Here is a 22,384-nt window from a genome sequence, read left to right on the forward strand (position 1 = left end):
CATACCGTATAATTATGAACGGGTTCCCAGAGATGTGGCAGCGATAACATTGTCATCGTATGATTCAGTGTAGCCTGCTGTAGATCACATACTAGGAGAGGGTCTCACCTGAAAACACAACAAATACAGATATGAAGCTTATCATATATCAGAGGTTTACATCAAGCTCAACTAATAACTGTGTGTTTTCACATACTTCTCTGCATTAAAAAGCATTCAGCAACAAACAGCTTACTATACAAAGTGAAACATAGCTTAGAGGTGTCTAACAGTATTAGTACTCTTCCCTGCCTTACAGAAATTATTTGCTGTTCACAACGGCAAGCAAAAGTTTTCTGCTGTGGCTAAACTGTTTTCTCCCACTACTCCAGGTAAGATTTTAGACGCACTATCAAAGCATTGAGAAGTAGTTGTCATTCTTAACATGTAGGCTGTAGCTGTCTGATGTGCAGACTCAGAATTTCAGATTTCCCAGTTGTCAGGTTCTTGATCAGCACGTAATTCCTTTGTCCAGTGCATAATCAGTTTGGCCTTCCTTTTTTTTTCGCCTTTTTTTTTTTTCCACTTGAAAATCACTCATTTAGAAGAAAATAGAGCACTGGAGCTCCCTCATGAACTATCAAGGGTTAAGAACAAGGGTTCTTAAGGGAGTGTTCTTTCCTACTGGTAACTATATCATCTTGTTTATAATCATTTGATCACTTAAAATCACATGATCAGTGAGTTTGTGATTAAATATTTTGATATATATTGTAAGTAATCAATAAATAGCTATGGAAAAAGAAATGGTACTAGCAGTGCTGTCTTGAATGAAAAAAACATGTCTGATAGAAAATAAGTAAGCTGTCCAGTTCAAAAATTGAAAAAGCATTTCCTCCACTAGAAGCAATGGCAAAACCACAACTGAATGAAACAAACGTAGGTTTGGATAACCTAAAAGTCTACAGTATTAAATAAAAGAAAGCTCTTTCTGCCTGTGCAGCCCCCCAAAAAAGCGTTTGAAACAAGAATTAAGAAGTTCTCGTCTGTTAACTCCATTGCCTCATTCTGCAGTACACAAGGACATGGATAAAGCTATAACACACAGCTATCGATATAAAAGGCAGCTTAACTGGGTTATCTTTATTCTGAAATGTGAATAGAATGACTTACAGGATACCCAAAAATGTACCCAGACACACACATGTAGGGATACACCCACAGTGACGAGAAGTCACATGAAAGATACAGTTTCAGCTTTATCTCTTTAAACCAAGCCTTACCAAACAGAAACTGATCTTCCTCCTGGTCTGCAAGCTGTATCTCATCCTAAGGCAAGATGTTTTCAAGAGTGAAGTTTGGTAAATAACAGACAATTTTAAAGAAATGGTGGTTTTAGATTTTAGCCACAGTTTACATTTTCTAAATTATTCCAGTGCTTTTTTGACTCATCCTATCTCCAAAATGGCTTGGCTATTGTTTTATTATGCTTCATTAGCCAGCCAAGAACATCACCCACTTCACTTGCACCATATACTTCTTCATTTTCTGCCACCCCAAGCAATTCAGTGCCTGCTATACTTTGTATTTGCCCTTTAATAACAAGCATAAAATTGTGTAAAGATTAAGTTAGGGAGAAGGTATTCCAAGGTCCAAATATATATATATATATATATATATATATATATGTGTAAAAATAAATAAATAAATAAATAACTTGCAAAGGGTATGCTTCCCATGAGTACAGCGCTAATATGCAGTATCTCATGTTTGCCTGCTCCAAAACAGTGTAAACAGGTTGGAAAACAGAATGAGAAGAGAATACACATTTAAGTATACACCTGATACGCATACTTAAATGCAAAATCCTGAAGTGGGTTGCTGAGTGGCAGCACAGGCCCCAGCCACAGCGAGGACGACGGCAGAGCTGTGATCGCTGACCGCCCCTGGATGCACGCAGCGGCTGGCCAGCAGCAGAGCGCTCCGGCAACGCGCCTTCGCCGGGATTTCTGCAATATCCCCAGGTGCAAGCAGAGAGCCCGGAGGCTCCGGCCCGCTGCCAGCTCCCCCCCACCCCGCTCCGTGCCCAGGGGTGGGGGTTTCCTCCCCTGCCTAATGAGAAAAGCCCAGCAAAAGGGCAGCGCACCGGGGCGGGGGCAGCCCCTCATTCGTCTTCATCCCGGCTGTAATCCCAGCAGCGACTCTTTCCCTTTTACTCACAGGGGCATCTTGCTGCTCAAGCCACAAAGCGCTGACTGAGACACTGGTGAACTTCTGAGAGACCCGAATTCAACTTGGGGCTACTGGTAAACAAGTGTGCACGCTGGCTGAAACAGACGGGATCAAATAAATACACCTCGCCAGGGGCTGCAGCGCCCAGGATGGACAGTTCGAATGGGACCCAACTGGCTACCAGCAGTTTAAATATAGCGAAACTTGCAACGCTTTTACCTAACAAACATGGGCTTCAGAAGATGAGCTTGTGAAAATCCACTCATCCTTCTGGGGAATTTTGCCAGAAAGCACACAGGAAGGTCTTGTTAGTCCCTAATTTTCAAAAACACCAAAAGATTACTAGGTATCTGCATTCCTAGACAGAGATAGATAAATATATATTAAAAAAAAAAAAAAAAAGGAGAACATTATTTGGATTTGGTGGACAGCTTTAACTTATATAGTCCCCTTAGGATTTTTAGGAATATATCCCTTAATTCTTCATATCCAGACTTCACATTATAAAGTCGTCTCCCTAAAACAGACATTCTTCTGAGTGTTACATTCATTCTATTGGACTATTTAAATTTCGCTTCCTAACCACTCTGTTTTACCTACCAAAGCATTTATTTCTCAACTCACTGCACACCTAAAAAGAATCTTCCCTCCCAGAGAAATCCTTTATAGCATTCTTGCCACAGAATTATGCTGCTAGAAATGGCCAGCTGTCTTGAACAGGAAAATACAATAAGCTGTGCAACTCATTCTTTTTCTGCTTGCAGATTTCTTTGCAGTCATTTGATCAATCTTTTCCTATTGACTGCTCCTAATCATTTAACTTGCATCACTTCATTTACCTTTTAAAAAATTAGCAGAACTTTTCGGCTGAATTATTTATTTAAACATATTTTTCTTTGTTGTTGCTCCCCTTTAACTGAACTCTTGGAAAATGAATATTCTAAAACAAAAATCCTACACCAGCACATGAAAAAAAAAAAGAATGACCACAAAGGAGTTGCATGTTGAACACAAATACATCACAACACATAGAATCAAATGAAATGTAGTCTTTCATCTCTAGCGAATTAGTTCAAAACTAATTCAGGTTGGTAGCAGTCAAAAGCTATTACTGTCTTCATACTGTTCAATTTCCTGTATGAAATGAGTTTGGAAGTCTCTATTTAATTATCTTTTGACCCTTTTGCTCAGATTCCTTCATTGATTCTTAATTCTCCTCTTCAGCCAGGTCAAAGCCGTGGCCCAGATTGTCAAGGCCACTAGCCGTGCCCCATTTTTATCAGTTCCTGCCTCTCCACTCGCAGCTGAGACAGGAGGATCTCAGAGGCCAGGTAGGAGCATGCCAAAACTGCTCAAACCAAACCACTTCTGGTAGAGCAGGAGGGACTAAGGAGCAGCTGCTGAGAGGAGACAGAATTACTTGCAAATCAGATAGATAACTTTCAAGATTTTTCACAAAGATCTTTCTGGTAGATACTTCCTAATATCTTTCTCTCAGTGAGAAACAGGAAAGTTCTGAAAATATACACAGAAAATATAAATTTTAGAAGAAGCTCTTCTAAAGCAAAAGAAAGATCTTCCTAGGTAAAGCAGATCCTTGGAAGCCTTCGTGAAATCTGTAAATTATATAGGAGATCTGCAAGTACGTGGTCCTGGGAACTATGGAAATACTTAGTGTAGACAGGAATACTGGGGCTTGGCACTTAAAATCTCTCTTTCGGGAGACAGATTGAGAACTAAATATACAAATTGATGCCGTCTCTACAGAAAGACAGAATTCTAAGGAAATACACACAGTTCTTGTCCAAGCTGTATATTTTCTGTGGCTAGACAGTGCTAATCTCCAGTGCCGTCAATTAACAATCTAACTTTCACAAGCAACATGTTTGTACTTTTAAGGAGATACAAACATGAGGCACAGGTAGAAAAATTACATGAAGTTGAAACATATTTCCTGCTGTCAGGTTACGTTAAGGTAAGCGAGTAATCACTTCTTAAAACTAATTGTGCTGGTCTCAAAACGGTTCTAAAACATATCTATATGTAAGATGCTATAGAGAAATTACTCTCTTCCTGCCAAAGAAGTCCTTTCTTACAATGAAGCAGGGCACTGAAGAAGAAAATATGCAATCTTCTACATTATAAACACTTGCATTGATGCAATCCTTTGCATTATACATATTCACATTAATGCACACAATATATTCACACCAACAGAGCTAAAGAAGTCTTACAAACATGGGTATTTAGAAGATGCCTGTAAGTCACTGCCGTGATCTAGGACTTAACCAAGTTTTAGCACTATTTCTTCACCAACAATAAACATTATCTGCTCATTTGAAAAATGGAAAGGACTTATAAAATGGACAAAGTATCTAAAACCAAAACAGTGAAATTGATTCGATACAGGCATTGAATTGTTTACCAAAAACCAGGCTGTAAGCCTGAAAAATATCCCAAATACATATATTTTATCAAGAATTTTAAAAAATCTGCAGTTTATAATTTCAACAAAAATGCTATGAATAACCTTGCCGAAAGATATATTTTAACATGAAAGGAAAGACGTACTAATGATCTGAAAATACATTAATTTAACTGAAAAAAAGCTTCTTTCTTCACAAGGAAGTTAATGAATTAAGAGCAGAATTACAGTGTCACGTATTGCTTTTCTGCCATTTGTCTTTCTGTGTCAGAACTTAAACGTTATTTCAATAGAAGTGAGAAAGCTCATATTTAGTTATTTCTGACATCAGAAATCCCACTAGAAACATGATAGTACTTGTACACTTTACTATGTAACATAAAAAATGGATGAATCTACTGCCTGTAAAATATGCCAGATTGCCATCCATGCATACTGACAATGCATACTGACTCTTTTCTGGACAGAAGAAATACAGTGAATGCAGCAACAACACAAACTTCTTCTCAAAACGTGTTTCCAAATACACTTCAGCTACGTTCTGGAATAAATAAAAAAAGCAGTTTCTCAGTAACCGGGAATTACATTGTAGCTAATAGCAATTCAGTTCTACACTTGTAAGGTCCTAATGCAAATAAACAGCATCAAAAAGCAGGAAGGTAGGGAAAGAGGAGAAGGAGGAAAGAAAATTAAGCTACAAACACAGGGTAAACTCAATGAGAAAGTTCCACTGCAAGCATCAGAGCACTGAAATGATGAGCGATGTTTGCTGGCACAAAGCTGCACAGGAGCAAAGAGGGGCACACTAGACCAGTACAAAAAAAAAAAAAAAAGTGAAAATTCCCAAGAAAACAACAGGTTTTTTGGACTTTCTTTGATAACCTGCACTGAGAGGCATTTAAAATCAAAAAATATTCATCAGATTGTCTCTGCCAGAATATACTTCATCAGTACTACTTAATTAATCATGTGTATTGTTCTTCACACTCTGACTTGCTTTGACTTTTCTTTTTTTTGTCTTTTTTTTTTTTTTTTAAACTCTGTACCTCATTATTGTGAATGTTAGCAATCACAAAATATACTGAGAGCAACAGACAGTAAACATTACTGGAGGCTGTTGCATTCGGTCTATGATGTAGATGATCAACTGGAGGCTGGTGTATTAGCTCAATGTTAGAAGGTCACCCACAAACCCACCCTGCAAAGAGCAACACTTTTGAAAAACAACCACCTAAACCAAGATTTAAGATCAGGAATATTTCAAAATAATTTATATTCCTACCTAGCTCATCTGTCAACAACTGTAATCAAACTTTCATTTCAGAGAACAAAGTCATTAAACGAAGCAAGTTGTCAAATGTGACAGTATATGTTGGGGCTATGAAAGTGTGGGGAAAAAACATCTAGTTCCCTAACACCACAAGTAAAGGTGAGAGACATGCAGAAAAAGAAAGATACACAGGCAGTTTAAAAAAAAAAAAAAACCACACATAGAGATTTGATCACTAATCAGAGACAGAAACCCATCCGAGAGTCTCAACTGTCTCTGCAGCCTCTGAAAGACAGAATTAAATTGGTTTAGTACTATATTCAAAAATGAATTTAATTAGCTGACATTAAGCAGGATAACTTTGCAGTACCATGTTTGCTCTGACAAGCTGTCTCCACAAGGGTAAGTGGAAGGTAAAATCATATCTTTCGGGATGAGATTACTGAAGCGCATTTAGACAGAATGCAACAGCGCGTCTACTGAACGCAGCTTAAAGGTGGTGCTGGAGATTTCATCTCGCCCTCTAAAAGGATGGGGTGTGATGGACGAACCAGTAGCGCGAGTTTTAGATTCTGCACGTTTATTCAAATGGCTGTGCAGCTTAACCTCTTGCTGGTACTGCCGCTTACGTGAAAAAGACAGCCCCAGTATAAACTCTGCCAGGAGTTTCTTCTGCCTTTTCTCCCAGTCAGAGCTGACCCCTAGAAAGAATGTGATACACTAGGTGTAAATTATTGCTGTTTGTATGAGAGCATGCTGGTCCTTAGCTGGGAAAAATTAGGTCTCTGCAGGAGGTGCTTTATGTGCTAATTTGGTGGGCTGCCAGATCTGCTCCCTGCTGCGCACCTATTGTCCGTTTTATGTAGTCACCCATGCCCACCTCTGCTCCCCTCCCATCATCTACCAAGACTTCTGCCTTTCTCTTTACATAGCATGGAAACTAAGAGACTCCCAGGCACAGGGCAGCCCAGAGGCAGAGTGACAGTGGCTGATGGAGAACAAAGTAGACAAAAGCTGCAGCCATAATCTCGAGGCAGATAATGACAACTGAAGAAACAATGATAAAATTCGTCGGAAATCCAAGTTAAGTGTTTCCCCAAGGCAGACTTGGAGGAAATGCATTAACAATTTTAAAAGCAAGAGTTCCGTGCCTATAAATTTAACAAGCCTCACCTCCTCACGCTTCCTCCTATTTAATGATAAACTTAGTTCTCATGGAAGGCATCTCACGGTCAGCGCTAGAAATTCTGACTGAAACTCCGCTTATTTGAAAAGCGGGTATATGCATCCCAGGCTGTGACCATGGAGGCTACTGCTCACATCACTTACATTAACGTCTCAGCTCTGTCACTCCAGGACCAGGCCAGCTCTGCCAGGTGAGATACAGCGGCTCTGGAGATTCCTTAAGCAACTATCAACAGGGAGTTGCTCCCCCATCATGTGACACAACTGCACAGCAACCTGAATCTCTTGATTTAGGCTAGGAGTGCCCGTCTTCTTCCCCTTACTCCTCTCATCAGCACCATATGTAGGCTTTGTGACCTTGTGTAGCAGTTCACAGATTTTAAGATCAAACTCAACCCACCGCATGCCCTTCTTTGTCATTAGCATTAGTCAGCCTACTTGAATGGCTTCTTATTGTGATATACCATCCTGCATACCTAACTGCATACCATTGGTCCCCACTGGCTGCCACTAGACCAGCAAATTAAATGTGCCCTTTCCCATACCCTACAGCTGTGTACCATACCTCTACTAGCAGAGACAAAGCCACTGAGAATATCAGCTCATAGTTAGGGCTAAAAACTGGCAGGGATCAAGAGACCCTAGTTTTGCTAGCCATTTGATGGGTGACCTTGAATCTCTCAGGCTTCCTATTTCCTTATATATAGGAAATAATTATATTTATTTCCAGCTATACGGAGAACCACAGATACAAGGTATTACTTAACACTATGTAATGTATACATGCCACCTATTACCATACATAACTAGAGATAAGAATTGCTTTCAACTAAACAAACCTAATTACAAACAGAGAACATATGATATTGTAGTACAAATTCTTAATTATTTCGCTCTCTTACAGGAAACTCAAGTCCACAGCTGAGCATGAATAAAGACACGAGATCTTTATGATAAGAAAAGCAAAACAATGGCCTGACATGACCTAACTAAAGCACAGGATACTACCCCCCTAGGGTAGAAATCTCCTTATTCCAAAACTTCCTTTCAAGTGCTCTGAATATGTTACTAAGACAAAGAAACAAGAAATTCACTTTTACAAGACAATAACATTTTTTAAAATAGTAGCATCTGATATTATTCCATAAATCCTCCAAAAAAAAAAAAGTGCTTATGTCAGGAGGCTCCTTTAAACTTCAGCATAAAACATAGAAATTTAGGTCTGAATCTCAACACCAAGATACAAATAAACAGGTAGGTGAAGAGCTTCACTGGAAAAAATTTGTTGAATGTTCAACATTGAGCCTACGGCTCACACAGTACCACCGGAATGAACTCTATGCTGCTAATCAATACATGGCGCTGGGAGCGCTACCAACTTACAGGACTTAGGAAAAAGACTCGGTTCTTAACTGTCTCAGCTTTCACATCTGACTGTGCAGTGCAACTCTGTCTCTGTCTATGATTCCTGCAATAACATTTCTTTCCTCTCTTCACCTATCACATATTTAGATTGTGAATTCTTTGCGGCATTCACTGTCTCTACAGATGTAAACGTGAGGAAGCCTAGACCTTCACGGAAGCCTTCAGACATTACCATCGGGCAAATAATAGTCATAGTAATAAATCACTGGCATCACACAGTTCCAACATTTCAGCATTTTCACACAGCTACCTGTCCAGAAGGAACAAATGCTGCCTTCCTCCCAAGATCTCTTTTGTAGCCTGGTTTCCTGAGTAAAAAAGACCTGCAGTCTCACTGTGTGTCATGTCATGCCTGTGTCTTTCTGCCTTCCCTTAACAATTTCTGTAAACAAATTAAGACAAAGAGTTAGCAATTTCAGAAATACTGATTTTCTGCAAATTCCTTCAGATTCCTACATGCGCTCCAGTAGACAACAGAAGGCCTATTAGCATCCTCATAAAAGGAAAAAACTACAATGTCAACTCTTAAGACACCACAGAACACATGGCGAAAATAGTTGTAATAGGTGCTAAAAGCTGAAGTTCACAACTAACTAGACACCTACAGGTGTGTCCATACGGCTATATAAAAGAGGGAAAGGAAGCAAGTTTGAGCTCTGGAACACAGTGCTTGACAGCTTGCTCTCTGGTTGTGTTTTGAACCACTCCAACTGGCTCTCTCCAAGACAAATCAGCAGCAAAGGAGCTACCTTAGCAGCATGGATGTAAGCTAGCCAGTGCCATTTGGCCTTCAGATCCAGGACCAGGATCCTTTGTCTCTTCCTGCTTAAGAATACAACACCAAAAACATAGCACTGCACCCAAAAGATACACGGTTATAGGAAATGAGGGTTCTGCATATAAAAAAGTTGGAGGTGTTTTCTAGAGCATCTGGCATGGATGCAGCACTGAAGTTCACAAAAGCAGAACATGCACTATTGCTTCCCTACCACGTCCTGCTGACCTTCTATTCCAATATTGTTTCATCTTTGACCGGAATTTTGAATATAGATGACAAGAAGTACTAAAGCACTGACTGTGCTGATATATCCCAGCTATAGTTATTTTTGAAGTTCCTCCCGTCAGCTTTTCCACCCGGCTTGCTGCTGCTTCAGAGCCACAGAAGGTCAGTACCCAGTCCTCCACACATCCCTTCGGGTCCCTTGAAGTAGGGCATTGCCATATAATACCTTTTGAATCTGATATTATTACTGCATAACTGCAAAAATCTACTACTGCAGACATCAGTTTATTTTCTAGAAACAGCCTACCCAGGACTTATCATATGTTTAAGAACACTAACCCGTCCATACATCAAAACTTTAAAGCCTTTACATTCAAGGTATAAATCAATAAACAATTCATATGGCTTATTTTCTAGAAATACATTTCACCATGAAAAAATTGTGAAAATGCTTGCTGTTTTGCATTTCTCTATCCACAAATGTGGGGGACTGAAATTCAGTAACAGAAAGGCCCATGGTGCTTCTAGGATCCTTCGAAAGTATCAGGTAAATATTTCAGACAACATATTACAGGACTGGAACTCCATGGCTTTATTCTAAGTATGTCTTCACTTGAGGCGTCTGTCATATATCTCTTTCATTCACTATTTCCACCAATGTTTTTTTCCTCTACCTACCTCTCTTATTCCAGCATCATCACAAGAGGGGTTTTATCAAATGCTTATCTGAAACTGAACTACTCTCAGCTATGTTTAATGTCCTGATAAAGAGAGGAAAATAGCGTTGTCCTTTGACCTGACCATTTACATTCAGGACCGAGGTATTCCCTAGCTGAAGTTTGAAACGTGTCATTCACTCTCTGTGGGATTATCCCTGGCCCAAATCTTGTCTTTGAAGTCTTGGTATATTGGGAGGACTCTTTCGTCCCAAGATGTTCCTCTGCAAAGCTCACCTCCGTGATCTAATCCCCGAACAAGACCTTGGTAAGATTAGGAATCTGTGAATGGAGATAGATAGGGATCATCTCTGGTCGTTCACTAATCCATTAAGAAACAGCTCCTGTGAAACACTCCTCCAGCTTCAGTTTTCAGGATGGTTTCATGAGAGGTACCATTCCAGGGAATCCTCGAAAATACTAAATCAGTGAAGACAATTTGAGGTAAGGCTCTATTACTATGTAGCAGAAACAGAAGTCCCAGTAAAATTAGCTACTTAGCAGATATTTAGGTATATTTGGTGAAGACTTTTCTCTCCTTCACACTGGGGAAGGATTGAACAAATCCGCTCCAAAACTGAGCACAAATCCTTACAGGGATCGGTGAGGAACAGAGACAGGAATCAACAAAAAAATTTCTCATCAGCATGTCAGTGCCCCATCTGCCCAACAATCATGAGAGGGATAGCTCGAGTTTTGTGAACTCCATCACCTTTATCTTCAGTAAGGGAAAATGCTATAAACCTTTCATGTCATGTATGCCTCCCACAGAATTTTCCAGGGAGGATCCAGGGCAATATCTGAAAAATCCTGAGGCCTTCAATAAGAAGCTACTGCTTTAAGAATGATGGGAGCAGAGCCATGAACTGTGACAAATGTAACCCGTTCCCTATTTCATACATACATATATATGTATGCACCTATTGCAGTTACAAAGAAAACCTTGCAAATCTGAAATGATACAATATCTGCTCTTCAGTTCTGGCCAAACTTGGCTGTTTTACCAAAAGGCAAGAATAAAACAAACAAGATCAATCAATTTAACTGCTGTCCCGTAGACACAAAGTTCATCTGTCAAGAAATGCGTGAAGGTTGTGTTACCACCACCACAATACAAAAAAGGGATCAGCAACAGGAGAAATATAATCAGCAGCAATGGAATTATAATCTTATTTTGCTGTAAAAATTAGTAAACAGCAAAAATTTGCTCTTATGGGATACATAAGACAATATTTTGTGTTTACAAATAACATATTTGTACGTCAAAAAAATTATATTAAAACATATGTGGACATTGATGAGACTTCAAAAATATTAACACTTTAGTGAAAAATACGAAGAAACAACTTTTACATTAAACATTAATACCATTTCTCACACTTGGTAAGAAAAGCTAGTATACTATCTCAGTAATTTATTTATTTTACACTATCAAAAGCATCTTATTTCAAAAGTGATCATTTCTTTCCACTACCAGTTTCTACCACTGTGGTTCCACTTTTGCAATTTAGGCAACTAGGAGTTTCATCCATTGGTGAGAGGAAAAATTCTGAGCAACCAGAAGTAAGTGCAAGTAGAAGAAATGGCTTGTAATTGAAAGACAGGTGACAGCAGTATGGAATGGGCAACCAGAATATTTTAGAAGTCTGGAATTTTTATTCCTATTGATATAATATGGATAACAGATGGGTTTTTAAATGCAGATCTTGGTACAACTTTGCATGTGAGAAGGAAAATAATTTGGAGTTCACAGGAACAGGAGCAGATTGTTCTGTGGATCCAGCTGGTGTCATTCCACAGCCTTAAACTCTACTGCAAAATACTACAAGCAGAACAGCAGGAGTCCCAAAATTCCCCATTCTGGCTCCAACTCAACAATTCATTTCTATTCACAAAGTACACATGCATATACTAAATTTCAAGTACATACGTAGGGCCCAGTGATTTCACTACAGCTTAGGAATCTGCCTGAAACGTAAAGTTCACTGGGAAGTTTTGCTGAGCAAGTACTGGTATCTCTAAGCACTCTCAGCCCAGTCTGGACTTCTTTTCTCAGTGGGGCTGTAGCTTATGTTTCCACCTATCATAGCAAATTTTCCATTTGTTGTGATCTTTCACCTTTTTCTTTGTTTGCTATTTTAAGACCTAAATAGGAAGAATTAAAAAAAAAATAAACTTAGGTAGGTTATTTCAGAGTATTGATCCGAACAATCCAAGAAATTCAATATGGCATTTACCTTCTCAAAGCTTTAACTCTTTGATTATGTTCCCCAGCAGAAATAGACAATTTGTCTCAAAACATTAAATGAATATACAAAAATAAGTAATTCATTTTAACCTCATGCCTCCACAAAGGTAAAGGTAAGAAGGCCAAACAAGCAAGAGCGAATATCTGTGATTCCTGACAACTGAACTGTGATATACTGTAAATGACTATAAATTTCAGAATATTAGTAAAACAACATCCAATGCTTTAAAAAAAAATAAATGGTAGAGCAGAATACTTCGAACCCTGTTCATTTGTTAACACGGCTTAAATTCTTTTTGTTCTCAAGAATCAGTTGCACAAGGATTCCATGGAAAAGGTAAATAAAAGAGGGACGCTAGATGCAGGGTTGGTTTTTTTTGTTTTTTTGTTTTTTTGTTTTTTTTTTACTTTTTTGCATAGTATTATGAGGTGTCTGTATTCAATTACATCTCTTTGAAGTTTCTTCTACCTCTTTTCACTTACTGAATAAGGAGAGGACAAGATTATTGTCCTCTAACTTGAACTAGCTCAAGGACCAGCTTGACTAGATGCCCGATTAAACAGAGAATGTCTTTCAAGGTTATCATTTTCCCTCTTGTATATTTTAGGCCCCAAATCCCACGCTGATCATTGACAATACTTTGGAATATGTGAAACCCCTGGAGAGTGTCTTAACTCTAAGTATTCACAGTAAACTTCATTTTCCGCTAATTCAGCCACCAACTGTCATTCTGAAGTTCATTATTTCTTTTCACAAAGAACAGTTATTTTTTAACGTTCATTTCACTCTCTTATTTTTTAAAAATCACATCACTATCTCAGCATCGTTTTGGGTCTACAGATTCTCTGTCACAAGTGCAGCTAGCTTTGCTAACATCATCCTTGCAGCCAACACATGCTTATGACACCTGTAGATTATAAATGCATTAATCAGGATATAATTAATATTAGCTTGCCCTGAACCTGAGTATAAATGCATAAAATAGTTCAACTAATTGTAGTATGCAAGTATTTTGTAACACTGGGAGGGAATAGCCAGACACAACTTCACGTAGGTATGTGAGAAATGCATTCACCAAACTGGTAAAGAAACATGGGCGCAGTTGCGTGCAGGAGGCATCCAAGAAACAAAAGGTGCCAGAAACAGGGCAAGATAAGCAGAAAGGACTGCAAATAGGCACTCCCAAATACACAAGTAGGATGACTGGTAAAACCAAAGAAAACAAGATAAGCAGTATCAACAGCAGAGGAGACCCCCTTTTTGGAAGGGGAGGAATAGCATAAAAGCATCAGACCTAAATGAGGAAAACTGTAGTAGAAAAGATAAACCCACTTCTGATCTGACCTCTCTCATAGATGAGCTCTCAAGCTTGATCACTTTGACCTTTGCAACTGAGAAACACCAGGAATCACATTAGCGCTGCCTACACGGCACCAGCTCTGCGCCATCGTGCACTCACAGCTATGTAGAATATGACTGTTAAAAACTAAGGGCTTTGTATATGTAGTGATGATTATTAATATTGTGTAAGAATTGTCGATTAGTTAAAAGTTCATGTTGCTAATGAATGAATTTAGTAACGGTTAGTTTTACAGTTTTAAGCTGGCCTGATTTGTGAGACTTTTAAACATTCCCATCACAGCAAACTTTAATTCCGCAACTGATATTTATAGAGTTATACTCTGTCACAACATCCTGAATCAGGATGGAGACCAAAGAAACCATTCTCTCCTCAGACACACAGGGATAGATCATCACCTTGTTTAAATCAGCATAGCTTTATAAACATCCATAGAGCTGCGCTGAACCACATTTGGGGAAAACTTAGCACTCCGTCTTCCAGATGAGGCTTGAGAGAGTCTGCATAGATTCTTTGCAGGTTTAGGAAGCACTGGAATGTCCTGTAAACTTGAAAACATTTTCTAGTGTTCCCAGTAGCTATCTTAAACAAGACTTGACTCAGGTCAGTTACCCTTTAAATTGCCTACATACTTTAAAATGCAAATTTGAAGAAATCGGGGGGGGGGGGGGGGAACCTAAAAACTGGCACATCCTGCTTTGCCCATATGCAACCTTCCAACAGCAGAAATATCTTCCCCCTTCACTCCTCAAAGCTGCTGTCCACTCTGACATTCACCATAATATAACGTCTTATATTTCAAATTTCCACCATGGATTTCATCAGTTTGATTGGGTGGAAAATTTACCCTTTCTTCTTCTGCAGTTTAACATCTGGATCCAGGGGTTGTTGCCCTTCTCTAATGTCTTAGCTTCTAACTGTATCTTCGTCAGGCTGTTTTCACTTTTAAGTAAAGGAGGCAGAACTGGACTCTGAAACTGAGAGCGCAGCCTGACTTGTATGATCTTTAATAGCAGTAGTCTGTTCAAAGTAAATAGTATAATTATTGACCACTCAGAGAAAGGTCACTTGTTTTTTTCTGTTTTGTCCATTTAAGGAGAGATTAGGATTCAAATCGTGCAATAAATTTTAGCACAAAACTCCCACTGGCTCTCTGTAGATCAATAGCAGAACACAGCCACTGTCTACATGACGCCCCTGCAAGGTAAGAAAGTACTGTAATCCCTATTTATAGATGGGGAACTTACATAAATATGGCATAAAGGTATTTCTGTGTCCAACTTGTACTCATGAATGTAGGTCACATGAAAAACCAATGTAAGATGTAAAACCTGCCCTAACCTCACAAAGCGCGTAAGAGAGCCAGGAATTGCACCTGGTGAGTATTAAGTCCCTGCCTACCCTGCTAGTCACTAGACCATACTTCCTTAGGTAGAAAATTACACTAAATATGTCATATCAGCAGTATACGGTCAAGCTTGTGTGATCACACATTACAGGCAGTAAAATAAGGTAGAATAAACTAAAATGTATATTCTATGCAGATGACACGGTAATTGCTAGTAGCAATGCAAAACATTCAAATTCCAAGTGCAAACCACATGAATTAAAACCAGTGTTATAGGTGAAATAAAATGCATCTTGAGGCAGGGAATGTTATTCTAGTTTTTAGAATCTCTTCAGAAAATGGTCTTAAAAAATTGTCATTACCATTTCATATCTACAAGAATGATACTTTAGCAGAAATGAAGTTTCCTTTCTCACTAATGCAACTAGGCATCTTATTGCAGTATGCTAGCAAAACCGAACTGCTGAAGAAAGAATTGAATTGGCACAACCACCACAGCAAGGTGTTTAATCTACAAGTGCTGCACTGTGGAAAGCAACTGCTCAAGCAAGCATGCAGCATGCAGATAAACCAAATCTTTCATGGCAACTTAGGAAAACAAATTCCACTCACAAAGCAAGGCCTAGCTACCAACATCTCCAAAGTTTGAAAAGGTTCAAAGCCAGGGTCAACTGAGGTAAAGCAAGAGAACAAACACATTTTTGGATAATGAAATAAAGTTCTCTAAAACACAGAAGTGTGTTGTGCTGGTGTTTCCAAAGAAACACATACCACGGCCATACCACTGCAATGTTGAACTCATCTTGATAAGACTGGTAGCACGTTTGGCCCATCTCCATGGCTACTCTTGTCTACCACTGTATGAAAGCTTTTGCTTCTCGGTCCCAAAATGGAGCAGAACCATTATAAAACATGATTTCTCTCTCCCCGAGCAGTTGCATGTTTACATGGGACAGGCTGTAGGGTAGCAGGACTGTAAAAGCAATCGCAGGAACTAAACAAACACTCCCCAGACTAAAATCCATTCCTGTGACAAGGAACTAAGGCTAAGTCTATGTACCACTCAGGCTGTGTGTTACAGGAACTTAGGTATTACCCTGGGGTGGATTTCACACCTGCACATTACCTTCGGGGAGGCAAAATTTTTGTGCTTCAGCAACACAGCCTGGAGAAAGTGTGTCCATGGCTGCTAAGCGAGATCTTACTAAGGCCTACAGTATAACCAGAGCTAAGAGAAAATAAGCCTGCAATAAGAAGACTCTCCCATCTTAATCTATTTAGACCAAAACTTTGCTTTTAATTTATCAGCCTAGCTGTACATTCATTTTTTTCTCAAAAAAAAAAAAAAAAAGCTTCAATCTGCTAAGAGCATTCTTCTTACAGATGGACTGGTAATGAAATACAAATAGAATATTAAATATGGAAAATGTAACAGACAATGTATTTTTCTCCTTTACTAATTTAAACTTAATTTGCACCTAGTCATTTTCATGCCGAGCATCTCATGTAGTTAAATCATTAGTGTAAATTAAATTTCACCTTTTTTAACTGGCAAAAATAGTGAAATTGAGTTGGTAATTATTTCAAGTTTTGCTGCAGTGAGTGAACAACTTGATACATAAAGAAACAGGGTTAATTTTTAGAATATTCTTCAGATACTTAGGAGTTTGAATGGACCAGATATACCGGCTTTTGGAAGAAGCAAGGAAAATGAGACAACTGCGCGCAACAACTTGCAGGGCAAGAAATCTCTCTCTCGGCAGCATGTTATGACCCAGACTATTAACCTCTGAAGATCTATTCAAAGACCTCAGGATGCAAGAGTTTACTCTTGAACAAGTCACTGCCAGCCCCCGGCACATGCATCCCCGTCACTCACAGTAATCATTTTCTTTCATCTGACAGCCATGTGCTTGCCCTGCTTTGCTCACTCAGATCATATTGACACCAGCAAAAATTCCACCAGAAATGAAGGCCAGTCCCTCTTTTGCTACTCACACCTCCAACAACAGTTTGAGAGCAGCCCTCCCTCTTCCTGGGTGCCCAGCCCAGCAGCAGTGGTTTGCTTTGGCTTGTGTCCATGCCCGCAAAGTCAGGCCACAGGCCCGTGGCTCACATCCCATCAGCACTCAGCCCATCGCTGTTAATCCTCTAGTGAAGGCCATGAGGCACCAGCTCTAACCGTACAGCGTGAGTAAAAAAGGACATGCAGCTTGCAGAGGGTTCAAAGTAGCAGGTGAGTCAGTCAGCAGCTGCAAAACCAGGTTTGCAGCGATGCCCATCCCATGGGCTCTGCTGCAAGGTGGGGTGAAAGGTCCCTTGGGGCTTCCTACCCTCCCAGCGGTACAAGCCTCGGCTCTTGACAAAGCCACGAGGCGTTCTCATCCAAAACAGCAAGGGGAATCCAAGTAAGGGACACTTAAAGCCTCCTAATTAACCACATCAGAAAGCTGTGACCATGCTACTGTTGACAGAGCACAAAAAAAGTCAACAATTTACTATGATGTCCCTGCATAATACTCCGCTGCATTAAGAAAACCATGAGATTGCAGAAGGGATATTATTATTAGTTAACCAAAGAATACTATAAAGTTAGAAAGGAAAGAGTATTGGAGTGAATGCAAATAGAAAGCATTTGATCAGCTATATATTTGGTTATAACCACATAAATTCAGAAAAGAGTCCTTCCCCACCTACAAGATTTAGGCGTCCTTATGTGCCACTACTTACATTCCTAGCTCTATGCTTCTGGTCCTGTAGTAGTTAACACATAACTAAAAAACTAAGTCAGTTCAGCATGATAAAGACAAATCCTTTCAAAGACTGAAATTTCTCTTCTTTTTACATTTCATGAAAGGCAAGTTTCTTCTGAAGGATATTGCACTGAGAGTCCTAGAGAAACGCTGCATTTGTCTGGAGAATAAGGACAACGGGCAGCAACACTGTCGCTCCTTTCCAATTGCCTTTCTGACTTCCCTCAGCCATGACACAGATGGCCTTCTGTGTCAGATAATACATGTTTTCATCCATGCTTGTTCATCTTCTTTTCTCCAGTGGTGCGAGTTACAGAAGCAGCTCAGAGATGAAGCTACTGCTCATTATAACATCCCAGCTATTGCCTGTACTAACTCATTATCAGCCACAGTATATATATGCACGTAAAATAGCATGCAAGCGAAGACCATAAATATCCACACTAAGTTTCGAGTGTTTCTTATTAATAACTACACAATCTCAGAACACAGTAATTAATAACCCTACTCCACAATGTACAGCTATTTCACTACAAACTGGCAGAAGAAAAAATACAGAATCATTTGGTCAAAACAAGGTGGAGCACAACAGTTTTAAAAGTAAATTCAAAAGTTCTAAACTATTCCTTTCCTAAACAGCTATTATTCCCATTCCTTTATTTCCTAATAGTATTTTTTAATATTTGTACTCATGACACCAAAACAGAAGGTCATCCCATGCTTAACAACTCAGCTTGGCTTTGAAGAGCAAAACAGCATAACGGCAAAGAAAGTTGTCAAGGAAAAATTATAAAAGAAAAATTGAATTTAAAATCAATTGCTTTTATTCTAACGCATTCATATAAGCACTTGCTTTCTCTTTTCCATAAACTGGCTGTAAAATCTCTTGAGACAGAGGACCATTGTAGTGTATACATCACTAATGACCCTATAGAGGAATACCGAAAGGAAGAAAAAAGATTTATAAGACGATTTCTAGGGATAATCACTGCTCAACAAGTTATTTTGTCTTGCACATTTATTATTTTACATTGCTTTTCCAGAGAAAAAACGGGGGGAGAGGGGAGGGAGGAATTTGGCATGCACATATGTAGCACCCTCCAAGCACTGCACATGGCTGAGCAAATTCACTCTCCTCTGTTAAACATCTCCATCTCAAGACTCTGTTTCAAGATGCATTCTCATAATGAATAGCTAGAACTTGTCCTTACGGCTGAGAGTACCAACACGCAGTAATTTCAGAACCCAGCTATAGCCTCTTTTTGCAAAAGGCTGAATGCAGTTATTTCTTTGCATATCTTACTTTCCTCTGCTTGTAAGCATCTTGCCATGCATGATTCATGTTACATAACTCCAGCTTGTTAAAAACGAACAGTTATTTTGCTAGGTGGCGAGACAGATTAATGAGGTAAATTCAGAACTTGCTTATTAAAGAATTCAGACAAAAGCTGCTCTTCAAATAGTACATCTCTGCAACATTAAACAAATAAATAATCAACTGCACCAAAACTGCCTACATTCCAAGCTGATTAAATATTTCAAAGTTATAATGCTATACTCTAGACGATTCAGTGCCTCTTCTCACACCACAATATGCAAACTCACTAGCACATATGTATTTTTGTTTATTTTTAAAAGAGTGACTTTTCCCCCCCACAATCATTAGAGCATAACAGCTGAATACTGAACCAATTAGTTTCACTTGCAAGAACTCTGTATTGCTTTAAAGCTTTAGCTGACTTTGATGAGACAAAATCCTCTTCCCTTAGTTAACAGCAAAATGCTTGTGTTTCTCAATAACCATTCTTACTCATACCCCTGTTTCGGTCACGATGTATAAAAGCAGGAGCTAGAGAGGGTTAAACAGGAGCTTTCCTGTCAATGCTTTGCAAGAAGCAAGACACTCTATTCCATCAAGGCAAAGAAATCTATTTAGGCCCTTTATACATTAAGCATTATTCAGCACTATCTGGACGATATTTCAGGATCCCTGAACGCCCACCTGACAATGTGTCCTCTATATTATGCAAGTGATGTAGTCTCCCCAAGGCAAATTATCACCTGACCATCCTGGTCTTTTCAGCTGAGTTGTATCCACTGACATGCTCTGTGAAGCAAGCCATTGCAACATAACTGTATTCTCTTCTCAGTCACTTCTCCAGGAAAAAAAAAAAAAGTACGGGGGGGGGGGAATTATCCTATTCCTCGCATCACTGCTAAAGCACAGCAATAGGCAGCTGATTGGCCGCACGGGCAAGAAGGAAGCAGCAATCAGGGCACTGTGCTAGCACGGGCTCACTGCAAAGCGCAGACCTGAAACTAGGTCTCGGCCCGCTCGACTGCAGGGGAAGAGAGGAAAAAAAGGCAGTACTTTCTCAAAGCAGGAAGAAGGGGAGGCCATGAGCGTTTCCTGTTGTGCAGCTGAAACAAGCAAAGACGTCATTACATTTACACTCCCTCAGGGTGTCAGCAGATTGAGGGCCAAAGTTCAGTCATTTCCAATGCACTGCAAGGAGGGAGGTTTCGGAGGAGAAACCAGCAGCGGCTTTATTGCAAACAGCATTCTCTGCACTTGCATAGCAAAACAGCTAAGCAGCACGTTACCAGGCTCAGCTGCAAAGTACCGTGTGTGACTAGAAACAATATTTGCTCAGGAGCCGTGCTGCTCTTATTTTTCCTGCCGAGCTGCGTAAGCAACATTACTACAATACAGACATGCACTAAGCTCTCACTGCTTGCCTATACTTCCATGAGCATCTGGAAATGAAGCCTTAAACGTTTTTGGATGTCATGGAATAAAACACATTTTGTGAATGCGTTTTGGGTAAAACTAGAGTTAAAATTACAGGATTCCCCTGTCAGATATGGTTGACAATCCAGCAAAGCAAAAGCAGCTGCTGCTTTCCAGTCCCATCCTCCCTTTCTGAAACAAGGGCCCAACTTAAGGAAAACGGTGAAGGCCCAGGAGTTGTGTTGGCACAAGCAGGAGTTCAGCAGTCAGTCACTGAGTCTCTCCCAGGCTGGCTGGCTGGCCCTATGTAAATCACTTGTTTACTTACCTGGCAAGCACAGAGGGAGCCTGGATTGCAGTCCTATACCTACCATTACTACTTTCTTAAGTTAAACATTAAAAAGACTGTTTAAGGGTAAGCATCATTAAGAATTCAAATAGACTATCCGGGAGGTTTCGGAATCTCCACCACTGGAAGTTTTAAAGAACAGATTAAACAACCGTCTGTAAGAAATGGTTTATTAACAGCTCCTCCTCCCTTACGGCTGGGGGATGGGTAGACTGGAGGTACATTATCACATGTGAGATACATCACAGACCCGATTTTCATTAGGCGCTCAACAACATGTCAAAATATAATGATAAATGCAGTCATTCCACTATCAGCATGTCCCAGTAACTACCTCCCTGTGGTGTCTGGGACACCTCTCTACACTGAACGAGACAGACTGGGTAGGAACGCCTTCAGCTGATGGAAGATGATTTTCAAATAGCAGCAGTTAATTTAACGTACCTTGATGAAAAAGGCGGCTACAAGGTACTTGGCAATTGCTTTTCCAACCTCTCATCTCACACTGTCGTGACTAGCTGAAGGAAAAGTATTTCTGCTGTATTTCTGCAATAACCACCCTGTGGTCATACCAGGAACTGAAGCCAACCTTTCAGGCCCTAAAGCGCTGAGTGTTAGAGCTGAAACTAGAGATGGACCAGTCTGTATCTTGAAACTGTAATAAACTATTTTCCATGGGATGTATGCAATACCACTGCCTTACCCAAACATCTCATTTTACTAAAAGAAGGTCAAAGACAGTTTTTTTATTATCAGTTTTTTTTAACTAAACTTTTTAGATGTACTTTGACAAATATTCCACAGGAATATGAACTGGTTTGGTTATTTGCTACCCTTTCTTTTTGAGTTAAATGGCTCAGACAGAGCTCATCTTGAAAATTCACTGTCCAGATATCATGAAGAAACCGGTACCTCTTCTGATTTGTTATATTAACTAGAAGATTTAATTCTGAAGGTTGTCATTCTGGCACCAACCATTAGGACGCTTTTCTGTGTAAAAAATCAGGCCAATGAGTCTTTGGTATTGGCAGTATCTTGCAGTATGCAATATACAACCTGAGGAGAAAAACCTGATTTCCACTCTGCATCAAATCAAACAAGCGTTAACTTTAGCAAAGATAGTTTAGATTAATTCAGCCAGGGTAAAGTGCTCAGAATCTGACCCATTCTGGCCTATAAGAGTGTGGGTGATAGAGCAGGATCTGGCCCACGTCATACACAGTTGTGCACGTATGTGGCAATGTTCTCCTGAAAGGAGGAGAGAGGGGCCAAAACCTTCAATGGGCTGTAATAATGTTTCCACTGTGCACAGCATCCTGAACAACACAAGAGATTCATTAGATTTTCTGAAATCTAAGC

General features: G+C 39.6%; 1 protein-coding gene across 5 annotated transcripts in view; it reads right to left on the reverse strand.

Annotated features, from left to right (window-relative positions):
- The window catches only part of HIVEP2 (HIVEP zinc finger 2), a 149,190-nt gene that overhangs the window by 110,097 nt on the left and 16,709 nt on the right, over window positions 1-22,384 (reverse strand). For 4 of the 5 annotated variants that reach the window (XM_068938526.1, XM_068938527.1, XM_068938520.1 and 1 more), the window contains exon 2: window positions 6-108. The gene's annotated coding sequence lies outside the window, so the exon portion shown is untranslated. Of the gene's footprint in view, window positions 1-5; window positions 109-19,947; window positions 20,067-22,384 lie in introns of those variants that run through there. The other variant, XM_068938522.1, reaches the window with a different exon arrangement.

The sequence above is a fragment of the Struthio camelus genome, chromosome 3, assembly GCF_040807025.1.
Source record: "Struthio camelus isolate bStrCam1 chromosome 3, bStrCam1.hap1, whole genome shotgun sequence".
In the NCBI taxonomy this organism is placed as follows: Eukaryota; Metazoa; Chordata; class Aves; order Struthioniformes; family Struthionidae; genus Struthio; species Struthio camelus.